This window comes from Meleagris gallopavo, chromosome 2, assembly GCF_905368555.1.
Source record: "Meleagris gallopavo chromosome 2, MGAL_WU_HG_1.1, whole genome shotgun sequence".
In the NCBI taxonomy this organism is placed as follows: Eukaryota; Metazoa; Chordata; class Aves; order Galliformes; family Phasianidae; genus Meleagris; species Meleagris gallopavo.
Window position 1 is genome coordinate 11,645,477 of NC_139405.1, and position 21,744 is coordinate 11,667,220.

The following is a 21,744-nucleotide window of genomic DNA, read 5'->3' on the forward strand; positions in this document are numbered from 1 at the left end:
TAATTAAAACCTTTCAGGAGGAAAAAATGGCCCCCACTGACTTTTAATGATGCTTGCTGAATGTTTATGGAGACCAAACAGTGGAAGCAAGCACAGTCATACGGTGCGCAGCAGTGGTGGGTCACATCCCCTATGCTGATTTGTATGAGCACAGCTCCAGGCCCTTGTTCATTGCTGGTGAAAATGCATAGCTAGTGGTATGACTATGTTGAAAAAGAGTGTTTTGTAGCTAGGAACTTGCTCTATCAAATAGTGTTAATGTGCTTTTCATATCTGTTCTTCTTTCCATGGAAATAAATAGGAGGCATTCCTTTCAGAGCAACCTGTGCATAAATAACACCACTTCCTCCTAAGGAAGTGTCTTAATAGAGTATTTTTTAACTTACGTGGAGCTGAACCCTACTCAAACATGTTTTCTGCAATCATCTTCAGGGAAGCTATGCTTTACAGATAACAGCTAATATTCTTACCACTAAATAATATTCCACTTGAAAATGAAATTAAAACTTTTGTTTTAATCAGCAGGATGTTACATACACATGCAACAGCCACAAACTTAGCCACGTCATCTTTATTATTCTGAACTGTATGTCATTACCTTATGTCTAATGTCATTTAGTTAGAGACGCAATTAAGTTTATTGAAGCTGTACTCCTTCCAAACATATAACCTTATTTACCTTGCCCAGTTATCGTAACAAGAACTCTCTGAAGTTTCCAACAGACAATGATCAGTCAAAATTTAAAGTACATTGACTTTAGAAAATAAACATTCTCTAATAGAATGCTGTTTGCATACAATGGATACAAAAATATAGCTTAGAGAAGAAGTTATCAAAAGAAACAGAACTCACGACCTCTAGCATGACTAAGTTGAAGATAGAGCAACCAACACGCTATATAAGCAATAACATGTCTCAGCTGCACACATACACTGTGCTGGAGATTAACTATAATTTCTTTGGATAACACAGGTTGAACCATCAGCCTAAGTCAAATTTTCCAGAACATCAGCCACGTTCCCCCAGCAGTATTTTCTAGGCCCTGATGTCCTCCTTCCTATTCAGCAGGACTGGTCATGCTGATAGATGCACTCCAACTAAGGACAAAATAGCTCCCCAGATATTGTCCCTCCCTGCTTTTGACTCTGTTAGGACACATTGCGCTTCCACATCACCAGATTAGCTAGTAATACAACAAGACGAAAGCCCATAAGACAAGCAAGAAGCCCATAGCTTATATATTTCAGTCAAAAACAGACTATACTAGGTGAAGTAGTGCAAACCACACCCCAGAATAAGCGATCAGTCAGAACAATCTTCAGGTTGATCATAACTTGTTTTCTGTATTATAATTACTATATTTGAGTTCAGTGTGATTTAAACACCTGAAAGCATTACATTCCTTTAAGCACCATAGAACACTGTAACAGAAGACAGACCAACATAATGAGAAAATGTTAAAAAAATTATAGTGGCAAAAGGACCAGTGCAATAAGAATACATTACTAAAGAAAGAAGTATTCACCCACCTCTGAGGCCTAGGCTCACCACAGAAATCCCACAGAGAAGGGAACTCTAACCAGAGAACCAACCCCAGTGGGGGTCAGCCCTTAAAAGAGGTCTAAGAGAGGTGCAGCCAGGCTTCACCCCTTCCAGTCACACAGCTGAATTGCCTTCACCTGTGCTCCCAGGGCTGACCGGGTCCTTTCCCCAGCTGATCAATCAGTGGTTCAGGCCATGACTCAACAGTTCTCTCAAAAACCCTATCTGCAATAGTTGCAAAAGTGCTAAAATCACGTTTTACAACTAGGAGACTTGTAACAAGAAGGGAGAATTTTAAATGGTCTGTTAAGTATACCAAATTTGCAATAGTATATGAAGATTGTACTAATCAAATAAAATGGATAATATCTATTAATAAATAAGAAAGTATGAATACTGGAAAAAGCAAGCATAACCCTGGATAGTATATAGGACACAGCTGCACTTGCTAACAGACAGTAATTGTTTTGTCTTATACTTTTTGCATGAAGATGTTCATCAAACAGAATCTAGGTATTGCAGCTGTATGAGAACTGCTGAGTCCTGCCTGAACCACTGATTGAGCACCTGGGGAAAGGACCCGGTCAGCCCTGGGAGCACAGTTGGAGGCAATTCAGCTGTGTGTGCGGAAGGGGAGGAGCCTGCCTGCACCTCTCCTAGACATCGTTTAAGGCCTAGCTGCCACTGGGGAAGGATCTCTTTCTGGAGATTCCTTCTTCTGGAACTTTCTACCGTGAGTGTAGGACATAGGTGAACATTTCTTTTTTGATTGCCTTTTCTACCAGACTAACCTTTCTAACTATGAACCTGTAAAATATCATCCTAACCATGCTGCTCTTCTAACTCTACACTTGTTAATTGTACAGCAGCTGCCCAGGTACTGTCTGCAGTACATTACCACTCTTTACTTGCCACAGTATGTTCAGTTAGATGAACACAAGTCTGCAGCCCTGTGCATAGCACATCCTGTATTGCATACCTTCCCATTCATTATTACTTTCTGTTCTTAAGGCTCAGAAGTACGTGGTTCACCTAAGTAGACTCTTACTCTATTTAAGTGCTATCTGAACTTTGCTAAGTGTTGTGTAGTTGGAAAGTTCCATTTTTACCTGTTTGCTATGTAAATATTCTTAGTTCCAGCTGCTCTGATACCAATTAAGAAACATAAGGATGCTGTATGAACAGAGTCAGAGCAGTACTACTCACAGCCTGTGTTTTTGTAAGAGCCCAAGTCTAACAAGCAGCTTGTTGGGAGAAGCCCTCCTGCTGAGTCACTCATTCAGAAATGAGCCCTTTGCTTTCTAAACTCTTTCTCAGAGAAGCCCAGGTCTGTCCAGGTCAAGTCTTAGTCCCAGACCTCATCAACAGATTTATATGCATAGTAACTTATCAGAATCAACATTTGCCTCTCAGAGTGCCCTTAAGAAACCCACTGAAATAGATTCACAATCACTTACCTGCTCTCCACCTACTCCAGCATTTTGTACTGAAATGGGTTCGTACTGTCAAAAACAGGTTTTTTTTGTTTTTTTGTTTTTTTTAATTGAGGTAACAGTTAACAGATTCAGGATTGCTATTAATAAATGTACTGGGTGCATAAGCACTAAATACTGAGATACTGAGTCAGTAATTTGTTAACTATTTCTCCAGGTGTCATCTACAAAATATTAGAGACACAATGTCTTACTATATAAGTTGTCTTATTAACAGAAGAAGGAGAATAAGCCAACCCCATAAACCTACCGAAGTTAGTGAAATGCATTCTCTCAACAATGTACACAGGGAGAGACAGATTTATACTCTTAATGAGGTAGAATTGAGTCAAATGCACTGACAATCATCTTAAAAAGGCTTGTTGTGTTATCAGTTTAGGGAGTTGAGGCCAATGCTTGTCACAGAGGCATGGTTGCTTTGCCTCTACTGAAACGATAACATCACTGAAACAACGCTGGGCTGTGCCCATTTAGACACAATCAGCCAGCTTTAGGAAAGGTGCGCATCTCTGCATCTTACGTGTGCTTTGACCAGATAAGCAAGTTGCTCTGCTCCCAACTTAATTCAAGCATGATGCAAGATACGCATACTTATTAAATCGTATTTTTATTCAAACTGCCCTTCTCTGCTGATTCATAATCATTCTTTCTCTTGACATACCAAGCCTGTTGATTTCCTACCTGTCATGGTTTTGGGGAACATGCTAAACTATCCTCACCTGACACTTGAAATCTGTAAATGTTATCTCTTCATCTGATTCATCCAACTGCTTGAATATTTTTGCAGGCAAGGATGCATATGGGGGCTTTGGAACAGATTGGGATTTAGGGCCAGTAGACTTTGAGCAAGTGAGAGATGCTGCACAGAACTGAGATTTGAGATTGCTCCATGCTTATCAATAATATTATTACTCTATGGTCCAGTCTATAGCACTTGAAAGAACTGTCTCTCTCCAAGTCACTCTTCAGAAGAAAATCGAATGCCAGAAAATCTTTAGATTTCCACTGTATGTTTGGAGCTTTGTATTTAAATAGTTGCAGTGGAAATGCTAAGTCACTGCTTGAAGCAGTGATTGAGCATCTGGTGGGGAGGCAGGGCCAACCCAGGGGAGCTCAGTTGCATGCAGTGTGCCTGAGTGACTGGAAGAGCTGGAGCCAGGATCCTTCATTTAAGGGTTGGCAGTGGAGGCAAGGGGCTTTTGCTGGAGAACCCTGTGTACTTGAGGCCTTCTGAAGATAAGCAGCTTTTTCCTTTATTTCTGTGCCCTCATCCGTTGTATTTGAGTAAATCTTTACTTGCTGCAGCTCAGTTGCCAGTGGGGAATTGCAATTTTAAACTTTAATTTCTACAAGGTCTCCTGTAATTCAGAATTGCTATTTATTATTTTAATTCCTCAGCACACGGAGAACTAGTTGTATCTAGGATCCACAAACCCTGATGAATGAGTAAATCTGAACTGGTCAATGAGACAGACAAAAGAGGCGTGTATCTCTGGATAGGAGGGAAACGTCTATTCTTGTTTTGAATCTACAACAATGACTCCTTAACTCAAGACAGGTCATCATCCACATCTATCTGAAACATAAGGAGGATATGTTCTTTCTTTGCTTGTAATGACCCAGCTCACATTCCAATTCTACTTTTGTAGAAGGAACTCTCCTCTAAAACTTTTGCTCCTTCTCATGAGGTACTGACCTCCCACCTACCTCATGCCAAACAAACCAAGTATGCTGTGCTCATGGGCACCTGCAGCAAATAGAGGAGGACTCCTAAAGAAAACCCTCTAAACTTAATAATGTCTGTAATCAAAGTACCAATACAGATACTGGTCTTAATGATATATCTCTGCCCTTAAACTTGAATGCACACAACACATCTGCAGGTGCAAACTGCGGATCTCAATTGATTGCATGATGCTACACGCTCCAGAGCTACCTGGATTTTTCCAGTAGAGATCCAGAATTTCAAGTGAGTACCGATTATCTTGTTGCAGGATAGCTGGCATTAGTGTTGTCACAGTTTAGTCTGCCTGCAGTGTATTCCTGCTATTTGTTTTCTTATTTTAGTGAAGTTTGATTTGCCTTTTTTCCCATTTTTCATCAGTTCACCAGTGCACATCTGCCAAAAAGCAATTATGAATAAGGTGTGGTTGTGAAGCAAGGGAGGCTTTTCTCTAGTAAGAAAGGGCTTAAGGAAGTCTAATAAAGAGACATGATCAAGTTTCTCTTTGTGTTGAATGTGTGACTGTAACTCTATACCTTACATTTGAAAACTTGCAAGTATTGTATTTACGTTGACTAAAAATTGAGTTGCAAACACAGCAAAAAAAGATATTTTCAGAAATCTTGAAGCCTATTCTCAAATTCCCGTATAAAAACGGAAAGCACAGCTGCATAGTTTTCACTGTTCAAAGCACTGGGTTTAGCCAACATATCAAAATGAATAAGATTAGTTGCCGTAACTTGAGTTTGTTATAACTGAAGTTTCATTTCAAATGCTGGTATCACTTGAAATATAACACAGAGGTTGTTGGTTTTTTGTTTTGTTTTGTTTTGTTTCCTTGAATATGTATGTTTAACTCATTCAAATGAGTGGTTAAACTCATCAGAAGGTGCTAAATCGGTGAATTATTTTTACAGTCTTTAAGTTCTGGCACAACTTTTTTCTTTTGATTCTATTAACCACTGGATTTCATTTCACAGATCATGAAATCTTGCTACATTTTGCCCAAACTTAGCCATCTTACCTCAGAAAATGGCATCCTTGTAATCAGCCTTCATACTTCTAAGGAAATATTATAAATACATTTGTTTTACTCACCAAACAGCACAGGCACACGGCATGTGTAACACATACAGGTTGTGAACTGACTGCATGTGGCAGGTACAAGAGGCAGGATTGGCCCTGAACTGCACCTTCCCTTCCACATCATTCCATTATCACCTAGCATTCTAGCATGCACTCACACAATTGGCTCATTGTGACAGCATGCTCCCCCACCCCTCTCATTGCCCTCTTTCCTTACCCCAACTCCCTCCTTCAACCTGGTCTTGCAAACAAGACTTTATACAGGGTTGATAACTTTCAATAAAACAGATTAACAACTACAAATCTGTCTCAAAGTGGGGGCTGAAATAACTGATAGCAGACACCTGGTTCAACAGCTGAGGGCCAGTTGAGTATGTGCCAAGAAAACCATCTGTCATCCCATAAATAGTGAGCAGCCCAAAAGACCCTTCAGGATCTCCAGTACTGCAGTGAGCTGCATGGCAGGACCTTTCCCTCAGTAGTGACAGCTCTTGAGACTATATCTGCATTGATATCCCTTACATCTTGATATCAAGATGCCTTGCTAATACAGATCCTCAGTAAGTGCAAGATCTTCCTGAAGATCAGCTAACAGCATGTGCTATCTCCCTAAGGACTCCCCAATGACTCTAGGACTCTAAGATGTCTTGAGGATCATCTTGTGATGGCTTGTTGGTGAACTGCAGACAAAATGTGTATGACAATGTCATGATTCTTAAATCATTCTGTGACAACTGAGGTGATACCGTGACTACTCTGTGATAATCCCCTCTTGATTCCATGTCTCAGTGATGACTCAGTGTCTTGATGACAGCTCCATGGCAACTCTGAGATCACTTGGTGATGACTCCATAATGATATAACAACAGATCCATGAATTCTTGGTGCTGATTCCAGCACAACTCCTTCATAAGCTCGTGATGGCTTTGTGAAGACTTCATGAGGAATCTGTCACAATCTGAGAACTGAGATAGGATTGCGTTGACTATGTGACAATACTGAGGCTTCCAAAATGCTTCCTTTGATATTAAATCAATTACAACTTAAACAATTACATCGATGTTAGGATATTTCTTTTCCCTCCAGTTTGAATTTACCCTGCAGTCCATGGTTTGGAAAACTATTCCAGAATGAGTGAACTAGAGGTGCACTTAATTACTGCTTGGATCTGGGTGAGAAGCACTGTTTCTAAAAAAAGCAGTGTGAATGCTATAAATTATTGAATAGGAGAAGTGGTAACAAGATCAGCAGAAGAACGAAACTGTTATTTTGTCTTTTCTATATCTCTCTACTGTGATGTTTGTCCTTTCCCCTGTAGCAAGGTTAGCCACCCTGATGGATTCCTCTGGGAAACTAACATAAATATAATGTCAAACTGTTACCTCACAGGCTGAATGGTGGAACCAGTCTTTGATTGTCACCTCTGATCGTGAATAGCTTATTGTATTTAGCATTCATGTTTTGGTTTTTTTAACTGAGTCTTTTGGAGGATGCGTTCGGAAAGCTCTCAGATGAAAAAACACAGACTGGTAAAAAGCAGATGGATAAGAGAAGAGGAAAGTTGTAAGCAAGGAATACAAGGAATGGGGAAAGAGAATGCATGTTGGTAGAGAAAAGCAAGGAAAACAATTCAAGGAAAATAATTTGCAAGGATTAGTAGCCGCCACCAGGAGATTTCCACGGTTTACTATTTATGCTGTCCATAAAAGATTGAGGAAAGTAAGGGGAAAACGTGGAGCGTTTCCCCTGGCTTCGATTTAATGTGAGGTACTGAACACTGTTGCATGGACGATCCTACATTGCTTAGGAGCCGATCGGTCAGGTCAAGAGCTACCAGGAGAGGGCAGCATGGCCTTAAATATATGTTAAGAGCTGATTTTCAGCGTTTGGGGAAACTACTACCGACAAACAGCTCGTTATGGGTTACCGGGCAATATACTGACGAAGGGAGTTTGCTGGCAGGCACCTCGCTGGAAGAAATATCATAATAGGAGAAGAACGAAAAGATTTTAAAAACGAGAGGAGACAGAATGTAATATTTTAGTGGTGCTTTTCTGCTCAATTGCTGAAGAGGCATGAAGAGCACTGCATTAAGTAGCACGAGCATAATGGCAGAGACTTACAGCAGCTCATTCAGTCACATTGTATATCATTCAAAGATCATTATACATTTTCAAGATAAGAGAACTTTTTTAAAGGCACAGAAGAATGGGTAGAAAGTACCCTGCCCAGTGTGCCATGGCATCAGGAAGGGCCTGTATTGCTGTGCTCAAAGACTAACCATTGGACCACATCAAGCGTGTCCTTTGCAGGTGTGTAGAGCACTGTTTTAATAGCACATGAATTTCCAAGGTGCACCTGGCTGACTATCGTTGCTGATTCTGCTTCAGATGAAAAATTAATGCCCTGCTCTAGTGCATTGCTTGAATTCAGTTTATTTGGTTACACAAATATGAGAACTTCATAAACTTTAGCAAAGATACAGTAGCTTTGGTTACAACACTGGAAACTGTAGTACACCATCTTCAAATAGGAGAACTTTGGGTGTGTTAACTTGTATTTATCTTCTCTGCTAGTAGTTATCAGAGGCAATTGTGGATTAATGAACTGCTTTAGGTATACTTTCTCGGTGAAATAACTTCAAAGCCAAGCACTGTATAAAATCACACGGCAGAAAATTCACAGAAAAAAAATAGTACACCTATTAGTTGGAACCTTGTCTCTGCTTCCTTTCTGCCACTTTTACGCTTACTTCAGTGAAGAGAAATTAATGTTAGAGTTGATGGATTCTGCCAGCTTGTAACTAAGACTGCAGAGCCATCCTGGATTTGCTGCGCTGCCCGCTTTTAAAATCATAGAGGAAAAATGCCATTGAAAAGAGAGGAGTAGTGTGTTAGTTTCACAGGGAGTCATTTCTTCTGTTAAATGTTTTGCAGTGTAAGTGAATCACAGAAACCCTCATTTCCTAGACAGTGTTTTAATATCTTTGTTCCATTTCAAAGACATAGAGCGAGAAAACTGGGTTTTCCTTTACTTTTGTTTAACAGCATTTCACCACCTATGCCACTCAATCATTTGATGTCTCCATGGAAATTATCAATAGAATACCAATAATGAAAGAAGTACTTGGAGCTGACTGCGGGAAGAGTGGGAACAAGAATGCTAAATACATGTAAATCCACATAAACAGCTGAACAACTGGCATGCTAACTGGACAGGGACATAAGTTTGGAAATACAGAGATGAGCAACTGCCTGACCAACACTGATCAACACAGATATTTCAAGTAACATTTTTCTAGCTGTAATAGCATCTTTGGTCCACTATCCTGTTAAATATGAAGTAATAGTGATTACAAAGTATTTTCAGAGAGATGTTGAAATTTATATGGTTTGATTTTGGCAGTTTTTTAAAATTTTATTTTAAAAAACAAAAAATAAAGTATCTAATTTCACTAGCAGTACTGGAGCAAATAAATCCTTACTGATCCTGTCATACAACTGAAGGATTCATAATGCAGAGGATAACCAAAACATGCTACTTGACGGATTTTTAAATTAATACTGCCAGCTGCTCTTTATTACTAAATGAAACTTCTCACCTTTTCTAGTCCAGTAAGCAGGGAGGGCATCCAAGGATTTAAAAACAAGTTGCCACATCATGTAATGAAAATTAAAAATATTCTGAAAGGAAAATTTAAAAAATACATAAATAAAAAAGGTCTGAAATAATGGTATATTGGGTTTTTGCTTTATGGGAATGTTTCTGTTCTGAGTATTCCGAATCAGAATAAAAATAATATGCCCCAGAAATCAAGAAATCTGTATATTGACCAACTGTAACTGCCAAATGAGTGAGTAACCCATTTCCTCCCAAGTCCTCAGGTTTTCAGCTCAAAATCTACCTACGATTATTTTTAAGGAGATGTGGGAGGAAATGCATAAATGCCAAGAACTTCAGGGAAAGACACACTGTCCTTTTCCCAACATCTGGTTATTCACGAAGGGTTGACAAATCTTTTGGTCTTATTAAGCACAAAGATATCTATTCTGAGGGATCTGTGATAAAAGCCATTTTCTTACTACAGGGAACCTTGGACTGAAGACTAGCACAGACAGCAAAAGACACAGAAGGGAAGCTAACTGCTTTTGCTGGTCTGTGTGCCTCTCCAGATCTTTATTTTTAGATCTTCAGTGTATTAGATCAAATGTATAAACTGGAAGAGGTCAAACTGTATCTCTCTGTGACTAAGCAGAGGTGTGGAAGTGACTGGGGAATGTAGCTAGCTGGTGCTAACCTGAACCTAGTCAAGATCAGATTGCAATATCTGCCTGATTAAACATGGGCCTAATAATCTTTTGGCAATTTGAAGTTAAATTCTCATTTGATGTATAGATGTCAGCAGGGATTATTTTTAGTTTCATGTTATTTTCCTTCATTCATAACTACCTGTTTGCTATCATAAAATGTCTTTGCAGGAAAAATATTTTAATCGCTGAGAATAGTAGTGAAATTGACCAAGGACAAGGCAACCCTATGACTTCTAGTTTTGCAGCAGTTTAATTTCATTCTAATCTGTTATCAGAGAAGATTTTTTAGATGGGGCATATTTCTGTGGTTGTGGGTATATATTTAAACAAAAATACACAGTATATAGCAATTTATTATCCAAGCAATCAAATAGATAAGCAAGCACACCTCTACACATCACACAAATCTCTTGCTGTAAGTCTCCTTTTGCAAAGTATGAGCCCTCTATGCTTTGTGTAGCTCTGAGTGATCTGAATATCATGTGTCATATATGTGTCATACATATCACGTATTTGTTTAGTGCTTGAACCAAGAAGGGAATTCCACCTCAAAACTTGGCAGTGTGAGCTGGCAGCCCAGAGCTCTGCAAGATTTATGTGAGGCTGCTGGTAGTGTCACGTCACCTGGTAACGTAAGGCTGTGTCTGTGGAGCGAATACAATGCAGTGTGGCAGTGAGCTAGGGAATTAAATGGGATGGGATTTGCACTACAGCATCACCAGAGTTAATCAGCTTTGTCCCTGAAATCTGGCTGCAGCACTACAATTTGCTGTACGGCTTCCTGCTCTGGTCGACAGAAACTCTAAGACTACAGCACATAAAAATGCCTTGAAGAAATACAGGACAAAAGGAAGCAATTATTCCAGTTCAGCTAGATAAGTGCCTAAGGGATCAAACATATCCACACCCACCCCTGTCTGAAAATCATATTAGCATCTCAGCCTCATGACAGACTCCGAAATGAAAATCTGCACATAGAATGAGGTCAAAAAGTTAGCAGCAAGTGTACTGTCTGGGATTTAAATTTAACCTTTCCTTATGTCTAAACCCAGATGACTGAAGCATTCTGCCGAGTTTTTGTTGTTTGTGATTACATATATTTTAAAATATGTGGAAAGCTCTGTGGTTCTGTCTCTTCCAATGGAAGTCGGATTCAGTTCAGCAAGGATACAGACTGATACGTACAAAAGTCACAAGTTACTTCTTGCAGCAAACAGTTATTTTACTGAGTATACCCATTATTCGTCCTGTTATTACCCAGTGCCCAGATTAGACTGAAATGTGTCTGGATTCAAATTCATAGAGAGATGAGAATTGCCAGACTGGACTAGACTAGCATCAGTCCACATACTCCAGCAATCTGTCTTTGATAATAACTAGCACCAGATATCTAAAGGAAAAAAGCCTCTGTGGAGTAATAACCTCAATCAATGAAGTGTTTTACCCCAATCAGAGAGAAGTTGGTGCCCAAACCATGAGGTCTTTTCCAAACATTTGCTAATCCAACTGGAACATTATCAATGTAAATGTCTGATTCTTTCCAGATCTTGCTAGCTTCTTCAGAGAAACTGTGTTGAATAAAATAGCAGTTACATGAAGAAGAACTTTCCAAAATGTGGGTTATAAACAAAGAAGATTTGGGGCAGAATGAAAAATAAACAGGGACAGTGTCTGGAAAGGAGGAGAGAATGAAAGAAGAATTCTCTCCTTTAAAAATAACACAGGCTTCCTTTACTGCTTACAAACCAGTGAGGTTTACTTTACATGGAATAGTTTGTGACTCGTACTCTGTTTTGGAAGTCCAACAGAAATCATCAAGATGTCAAGCTGAAATTCAGCACTCTCTGCAAATGCTGACCAAAGTCCTGCCCAAGATGGAGCAGCAGATGCAGTAGATTGTGCTGACTCAGTGAAGCCATAGATAAGCAAGGAGGATCTGCAAGCCCCCTGCAGAGTATGAAAAAGTGAGGGTTTGATGTAGAAAAGGACTGGGATTTTACTTACAAAGAGTGCCAAGGACAATCTCACTTCACTGATAGCACAAGATTTGAAGATTTCAATTGCACCAATGATAAGAATCCAGGACTAGAAAGATCTGACCCCTAGCAATTTATGCTTTCAAAGAACTAACATGTAGAAGTATTTCAATCTCATGGCCATGAAAGCCAATAGATGTAGCATTAGGATAGTATTTTCTAAATATGGCTCCCAAATCAGTCCAACGTGAACATCCTGCTTTGGGACAGTTGAATAACAACTACTTTCTCAGAGACTCAGTATACAAGGTGAGACTGAAGGTAAAATGTAAAAATCAAGAGTTTGTGGAACTGGGAAAGACTGAATTTTGAGAGAGTCTAACCCTCAAATATACCAGAGAAACATCTGTTTTTAGGGTTCCGGTAGTGAGATATCTTTTTACAAATGTAGACTCTATGCATGATAAAGAACTTTATTTCTACATCTCCTGAAAAAGGGGGGAAAAAAAAAAAAAAAAACTTAAGAAAAGAGCTAAATACATTTTTTAAAAAGATTTCTATTCTGATAGATGGTAGCAGTGACATTTTACATTTATTAGGTAAGATTGCTTTTCACTTGGAGGAACAGTAAGTGCGTGCATTTTGAAACTGATAGTAATTTGACATTCATAAATGTCTTGTTACCTGGAAAGGTCTGTTAAGGTGTTTTAAGCCATTATTTCAATCTTGTAACAAATTAATCAGACTTTAGAACATCAGTTCTGGAAATAAATTTTAAATGCTAATACTGATAAATTACTCTTGTGAATGGATCATTACGCAGAGGAAACAGTTTGTTTAATTGGAGTTGTTCCTGAGTAACTCTACATTCATTATAGGCTGCAAGAAGCTGAAAGAAGTTTCTGTCCTTTTGAAGAAAAACTAGAGCCTTATCCTGGTTTTAACCTTTCTTGTTAATCGAGTAGGGAAAGTCAGATCGGCGTAGGTGCTTTACTTGGATTGTTGTTCTTTAATACAGCAGATGCCTCCAATCAAACTGAAAGTATTCAGAGAAAAAGATTTGGCAGAACAGTCTAAAACAAAGGCTTTACTATGGCTCTCCCATCTTTGAAATAGACATAACGTGGTTTTACAGTTTAACAGATACCACAGAATCTACATAAGACTGAGACCAAATCAATAAGGTACCAGGTCTATTCTTCCAGGTCATTTAGGAACATCTCTATGCAAGAGAAGATATTCAAGGCTGTTTAAAATGCATTTGTTCAATGATATTTGAAAGCCATTTTAATTTTCCATCCATTCATAATGCCATGATTCTGTATCTATCTGAAGACATAACAGCTGCAATTAGGCAAAAATGTTGGTGTGCAGTCTTTCTCCAACAAAACTCTCTGGGAAAATCCTGTGCTATGTTGGCAACCAAGATGGATAAGCAATAGTTAAACTGTGCGGATCTGATGTATCACAGTGACATCTCCATTAGACTAGGAATATCTATTATTGGCAGATAGTTCTTGCTGGAAACACAGTATTAAGTGAACATAACACTCTGAATAACATTATTTGGATTTTTTTTTTTTTTTTTTTTTGAGGTCTTGAGTATCTTCAGCACCTCTGTTGTTTGGGCTGGGTGGCCTCCCTTGAAGAGCCTAAAGTGCTGTGAAAAATCAAGCTTGACCCTTGACTCTCAGTCCTGACCTGTGACTCCTTAGTGTCTATGCATATGCCTGAATCTTGACATTTATGCAGGATGTCAGTTCCAAGCAAGCCAGATGAGGTCTAGCCATCTAAGAAGGTAAGAGACTATTGAGTAACAACTTCTAACAGTATCTGAAAGCTAGCTTCTTTTGGGAGACAAGGGTTTTTGAGAAGTTCTTCTTGCACCTTCCACATGAAAAAAAGACAAAAAAAACTACAACAACAAGGAAGCTAGCTTTCAAATGCCAGGATCTTCTGGAAGTGTTGTTCTTCTCCACAAAGGTTTGTGTTTTCTCTCTGACTCTTAGATCCTACATGTTGTGCACAATGTGCCTCTAAAAGATGGAATTTGTCTCCTTACAAACTATGGTCTCTTCAGTATTCCCCACCACAGGAAAGGCCAACATGATGGGCCAGCATGACACGACCATTTCTTCGTTAGGGAAGATACTGCTGCCAGAAAGGTGACTGACAGCATGCAGTGTTCCTATGGAGGCAGTCACACTGCCCTGACAGCAAATACTGAGCTGGGTCCTACACATAGACCCTGGGGTTCTGTGTTTTATTAGCCGGTGTAGTGAACTTGAACTATTTCAGACTAACAATCTGCTCATAATAACGTCCTAGGCTGTTACTGAGATGAGTTAGATTCAAATCCGTGCATGAAGGTGGAAGTTTTGTTTTCCACTCCTGGAGCCAAACACCGTTTTCTCACTTGGCTCCTTTCATTACCATGTGTTTCAAAGCTGTTAGAAAGAACCCATTTGCACTTCATTCTCTGTAGTTAATCTAATAAAGGGACAAGTGACATGGGAAGGAGGAGAAGGTGGGCAGGAATTACATCCAAATTAAGTGTTAAACATTGGCTTCTGCCCCTACCTTGAGTACGGGTTACAAGGATTAGCGTGGAAAGGGGGAAAGGAACTTCTATTCCTAGAGCATGACTCTGAATATATATACACTGGTAAGAATGAACAAAATGGAAAAAGTAAATACAGACCATGAAGTAACACCATCGGGAAAACAAGTATTCTCAAAGAAGAGTTTCAGAAACCGCATGAAGCATTGAGACCCAAGGTTTGTTTTTTTGGAAGAGCTCCTTTCCATCTGGATCCCCATCAGACCTGGAAGTAGTAGTCTAGGAAGGCTGTGGTTTGAAGAGTGCAGGCACTCTCATTGTGCGTTCTGTTTTCTTTGCCGTCTGACATAGCTAATCCCTGCTACTTTGTCACACCTGAGATGTTTCTCGCACAACAATCGATACACCAGGGAACTATAAGCAAGCAGAAGTAGAGGCTGGATATCAACCCCAAATTCAGATCCAAATTACACACACACTATTTTTGAAGATTTGCCTTACTATCAGGCATAGCTTGCCTCAAGCCTTGCTTTTGCACTTTGTGTATGAGAAAGGATTCAACACAGATAGTGGCAGAAGCTGGAAAAAAAAAAAAGAGTATACACTTGCCCTACTCAACTCCCAGGCAAAATATGTTACAGAGTATTGTGACAACTTCAGCATGTTTTCAATGCTGGAACAACAGCTATTAATTATGTCAGACCATCATTCTGGGTAGCATCTGCCTAAGAACAGCAAAGCTAGTGAGCTAGTGCAGTGTATTTATGTATAAAACATTAAACAGCATCTCACTTTCAGTAATTCATCTTAACTCTGTTGTCAGTAATGTTGCCTTTGAGCTAGAAACACCTCAGTTTCCATCAGTTAAGAGTCATTGATAAACTGTACCTCTCTGACTTGAATAAAGTGCTTAAGCATGCTTCCTTTTCCTGTCTCCTTCCATTCCTCCACTTCTCAGGAGTTTTCATGAACCAGCCTTGAGGCCTTGACTCTATCAGGAGTAATCCCTGTATATATGAAAGGGTATTACAAAACAGAACAAATTCTATTTCAGTTATAAATTACTGAGAATGCCATCAGCCAGAGAGAGCAGAACAATTTTTGGGCTTAGGGAGTGATACATAATCCAAAAGTCATGCTCGCTGGAAATTCCATGGGAAAATTATCAGCAGGTTTTTGTCTTCCAGATTATTTTTTAAGACTGGTGGCAAATGTTTTCATGCATTTGTTGACGTATCCAATGTGCTTGGCAACACAATTTTAGAATCACAGAATATTTGGAGTTGGAAGGGACCCACAAGGATCACTGAGTCCAACCCCCAGCTACACACAGCACCACCCCAAATCCGATGTCTGAGAGCAGTGTCCAAATGCTCCCTAAGCTCATGCACCGGCGTTATGCCTGCTGCCCTCTGGGGCAGACCCTTTCCCTAAACCCCCTGGTCCTTCCCTAACACAGCTCCTTACCGTTTGTTGCCATCCCCAGAGAGCAGAGCTCAGCGCTGCCCTCCGCTCCCTGTGAGAAGCTGCAGTTGCCATGAGGCCTCCCCTCAGCTCCTCTGCTCTGCACTGAGCAATCCCAAGCGCCTCTGCACTCCTCACACACCTTGTCCACCAGGACCTTCACCATCTCCACAGTTCTCCTCTGACCACTCTCTAAGAGTTTTATGTCCTCCTTACACTGTGGCACCCAGACTGCACCCAGTGCAGGAGGTGAGGCTGTGCAGAGCAGAGGGTACAGCCCCTCCCCTCACCCGATGGCAGCACTGGGCCTGGTGCCCCCATGGTGTGGTTGGCCCTCCTGGTGCCAGGGCACACTGCTGGCTCACATTCAACTTACTGTCAGCCAGAGCCCCCAGCTATTTTGATCAGGCAAGTATCCTCAAAAACAGGACAGCTCAATACACCTTCCAAGCTGGGCTGTGCCAGATGTTTTGCTCTGGGTCAGTACAAGTGGCTGTTCAGGACAACCTCTGACAATTCCTGTTGTCTTTATAGGCAGCTGAATTCATTGGCACTGCCTCGCCTCCTCTTCCTCTTTCCAACCATTCAAGGTCAGACCCAGGAATCTATTTCCTGACATGTGGGACAAGTAGAGACACTGCAATCTTCACCAACTCCTTATCTCTACCTCTTGACCCCAGACACATGACTAGCTGCTATACTCCTTTGGCAATATTCCCTGGTCTCATGTCTGTCTGTCAGAAGTCACAACAGAGAGATAGAAAGACAAGTGTGCCATAACAGAAGAGCTTCTCTCTTCCCAGAATGTCAAGCCTCTACATAAGAAGAGCTCTTTGGTGCATTTGTATAACCACACTGCATGAACCAATTGAATAAACAGCACTTATTTACTACATGCAGGAGATACATCTTTAGGTATTTCACCTCTCACTATTAGGTCCTGATTATTTGATATAGAAAGCAGGGTTCTGGTGCTTGGTCACCTCCAACAAACCCTACTCTCCTAGTCCAGTTGCTGTCTGCTGCTTTGTGCCACTGATAACCTGATATCAGAAGCCAATGTGTGTTTAGTGGTAAATGTAACTTCTTTAAAGAGGAACATGATTTTACAAAAGTTAAAGAACTAAAGAAAAGTTTATCCTGATTAGTAAGCTTGTTATCTTCAACACTTCGATACAAACCTGTTCAAAACACGTTGTCCTCGCTTAGATTAAGAGCTTTTCTATTGAGCAACAAACATGAAAATTCAACAATAACTATAAGACTCAGATTACTTTGTCACTTTAGCACGTATTAAACTATACTAGTCCTCTTGGATGAGCAACTGGCTTATTTTAGGCATGTACATAATAAGATCCTAAGTGTACCTTTGAAGCCTTAACTTAAGCTACAGCACACATGACAGGAGGTAAAATCTAGGGAACAAGATTTGTCAAAAACACCAAAATGAAAGAAAATCAGCCCATCTCTTGGTGATAAAAACATAGATGTTGAAATATATTCATATTTACATCAAATATTTGTCAAGTACTGGAGGTCTTCATTTTGCAGAATACATAAACAGCATTCAGCACACGATTTCTCTCCTTACCACTTTTTATACTGGCAGTCAGGCAAATCCAGTGCAAACACTGTCTCTTCTCCTTTCCAACACTTCACAGCTGCTGCATTTAAGCAATTTCCTATACAGGATTTCTCATCCCATGTACCTCAGATCTCCAGAGGAAAGGCATGGTATAATACCATGAAGGTATGCACTCTCTAGGAGAACCAAAGGTGTTTGGGAAGTGGTAGGTGAGCACACTGGAGGACAAAGCACAGAGCATCTTCCCTGCTTTTCGTACTATGACTCCTGAAGCGCTTCCACCAAAGCCCAGTTCAGGCAGTCCATCTCAGTCTGAAGAGTACTGGAAAATACATTGTTCTTTCATATTGTGACAATGTGTCCAGAGTGCCCAAGAAGGCATTGACAGGAAGGTCTGATGAGTTCCTGCTATCTTCTTGAAAGAGATGTGTTGCAGCTACAAGGAGCGGATAAGACGAAATCTTGTCCTAATTATGTTAACAGGAGTATTGTCATAATCTTCAGTGGAATTAAGCTTTCGTTACAGGGAACTTGCCAGAAAATTCCAATACTCACTGGTATTTTTATGCTTCAGGATGAAAATTAGGTACAGCACATATTTCATCCAGTAGTGTGCAGCTGTCACCATGGAAACCCTGTTCAACAGAGTGTGAAAACTTTTACAGTATTGGCTGGATTCACAGAGTACTGAGAACTATTTCTTTTCCCATTAATTTTATTGTAGGTTTTATTATTCAAAATTTAGGCTACCCACATGTGCACAAAATAGCTGTAATAGCTACACACTGTTGTACGTCTTCTACAACAAATCCTATACTGTATTTCTAAACTAAATTCCACTCTTCAAACATACCATGATGATAGAACAAGAACTTCTCTATTTTTCCAAGTATATGTTAATTATGTTTTCCATTGCAACATCCTATGAGTAGATACTGCCTCATTTTTAAATGGGGAAAGCAGGCTATACAGAAGTTTACAGACCTTGTCAAAACCACATGGCCAAGACCTGGCAGATTTTGGAATGGAATCCATGAGTCCTGACTCTTTAGTTCCCTGCTCTGATCACCAGACAACACTCCCTTCCTCTGAAATAGGCTATTTTGATTGGAAACAGATGGTGTACATTTTTGGCACAGTGTTTAAACTATATTAAAATGGTCTGAATGAATATGAGCTTATATCATATCTATATATGTGCACATGTATATACAAGCATACTAGATCTACACATGCAGAAATAGGTATGAGTTAGAGTCATTAATTTACATATATCATATGCAAATGGAATGGATATGCTGAAAGATTCTTAAGTGCTGCTGGACAGCTGAAATACCTAAATACATAAGCTGCATTCTTCTATGGTATTGTAATTACAGACTATGTATTCCTCTCTATCTCTTAGCAACATTACATTGCTGATGTACATATACTTTGATGTAACTCACGTATTCATGTTTTTTATTGTTTCATGGAAATTTTAGTGTAGTTTCAGTAAGGAATGAATCACATCCTTTTCATTAGCTCCAGACCAACCTCCAGCCTGGCTTGAACAATGCACAGAATGGACATTGACAGCACTTGCAGCTTTTCTTTTTTTTCCCTGCAACTGCATTGTTGCATCTTAAATAACATGCTTATCTTTTGAATTTGCTTTCTGTCATAAGATTTGTCCCTGCATGATGTCTTCTCTAAATAGTTTGTTTCCAACTAAGGATTGGCAAATTCCGCCTTGGACATGTCGTATGTCAGAGTGATCTTCCCACACATTATGCTTGTAGATTACAAAGGTGAGTTTTTAATTCCTGATAGTGTTTTTTTTTTTTTTTTTTTTTTTTTTTTACAGCCATACGTTAAGTAGAGATGATAGATTATACTACCTGGCAAACAGCTCAGGCGATCTTTCCCACAGTTGGAAATCACCAGAACAGAATGGTATCTCTTGCTCTCTCCAAAGCACTCCTAACAAAGATGGAAGCATGGGCATTGAAAGCTACATAAGGAGAGGAGTGCATTAGCAAGATAATAGCCTACTCACAAGCTCCTTTCCACAAACCCCTTTCCACTGACTGTTTCCATTTCTTCCACTGGTCAGTTGGATTTTCACTTTCACTTGCTGTAAAAGTAGTAAGGAAATAAGCCTTCGAACCCACAGTTATGCCAGAGGAGTTGGCAGCAGCTCATTCCCCATCAATGTTAATCCTTTACCTGCACACTGGCCCCAGCTACCTCACACATTATATACACATGAATTGAGCTGGTGTCAGGGGTGAGACTTGAATCTCAGAATCCCGCTCCTTGCACAAAGGGGAGCACAAACAGTTATTTCAATTTGATGCTAATTCTTACTGGACTGACCAGTGAGTGTGCAACAGAAAAAGGAAATCTTGCTGATATTTGCTGCTCTTTGGTCTTTTTTGGTTCTAAATCTGCAGAACTCAGGAACCAGGAAATGCCTGCAGAAAGTTTTTGAGAAGGTGACAGAAACAGAAGTATGGCATAGTGCTGCTTTATCTATGGATAAACAAAATATGGCCCTTCAGATAAAGCTGATTCTCTTGCAGATCTGTCACTCAAAATCCCTGAAAAAGTACTATTTTGCATTTTCTAGCTTCATAAACAATGCCTGTGAATTACTGTGTAATAGGAAGATTTCCACAGCAGTGCTGGCAATAAGTCATCCATCAGAATACCTTACCTCAGCTTTTATCTTGCATAAAATGGATTATCATGTTTTTATTTTCTTACTTCCTTATCATGCTATCAACTATTATTCCAGTAAAATCTAGTCTTAATTAAGATTTTTTACTGCTAGTTTTTTCTGTATTGAAAGATACAGTAGTTAAATGAATTCTGGATATCTCTCTTTCAATTTAATACACTAAGCTATTTTGCTCTAACTTCGCAAAACATAATAGCAATTTCAAAGTAGAAAAAGCATAAAAAAAGGCTGTTCTTGCAAACTTTTATGAGGAAACCTGGACTCTCTCATATCGATAAGAAGGTCTCCACAGTGACACTCCAGCCCTTTTTCTGTCCACTTTCTGCCAGGTAAGAGTCAGAGAAATGTGAAACAGCCTTAAAAGCTCCCTATCTGATCAAAGGAAATTCTCCCAGTGCAGGCCAGGCAGAAACTGCCAAAGGCTTTGCTCCAGTTACTTTTTAACAAGCCACTGCAGAGTGGACTGAATTAACTTTTCAGGCTGCTGTATGGCACAAAGGCAACAGCCTGGACAAAATCTGCTGGAATTGTCTCCTATAGCAGTCCAGTGCTAGGAGAACGACAAGATTGCTTAAAGGCAATCCACCCTGAGACAGCTAGGACTGCTAGCTTCATTCAACACTGGATCTTCCATCAGTTTCTGTAGGACTCAGGATACGCTTGAACCATTTCAAGTACAACCAGACACTGCAGATAAGCTACCCAACAATTTTCCTAAAAAAAATTAGAAAATATGCTGAGAAAATATCATAAGAAGTTCATATCACAGTGTACACTCAAAACAGAAGAGTTCTTTTTCTTTAACACATTTCCCTTCTATGAGGCTCTAAAATAATTTTTCACGTTCTCTCATTATTGCCCTGTCTTTAACTATCCAAATGTAAACCTTATGGTAAACATGCGCAGGAAACCAAGGCACAGAGCAACAACAAGATTAACCTAGGACTACTTGGTGAACTGTTTGGAGATGGGAAGACTGCCCAATTCTCTCAGTAATCCACTCTTGGCCCCCATTCAGTGGAGCACTTAGGTACTTGTTAACTTAAACAAGACACAGTGCTTTACTGTGAATCACAAACTTCCTTATTATCACTTTCACTGTAGGGCAATGGAATTACATCTTAGGAAAGGCCTTAGAGCAAAGAGAGCAATAAATTAAACATCCTAAGACTCTGTACTCTAGGTCTGTCAGAGTCCCTGACCAAAGGGAGAATGAGGTTCAGCAGCAGCAATATAGCTGATCTTCTTGACAGGAATCAGGCTGGGGACTGCAGTGTGTACA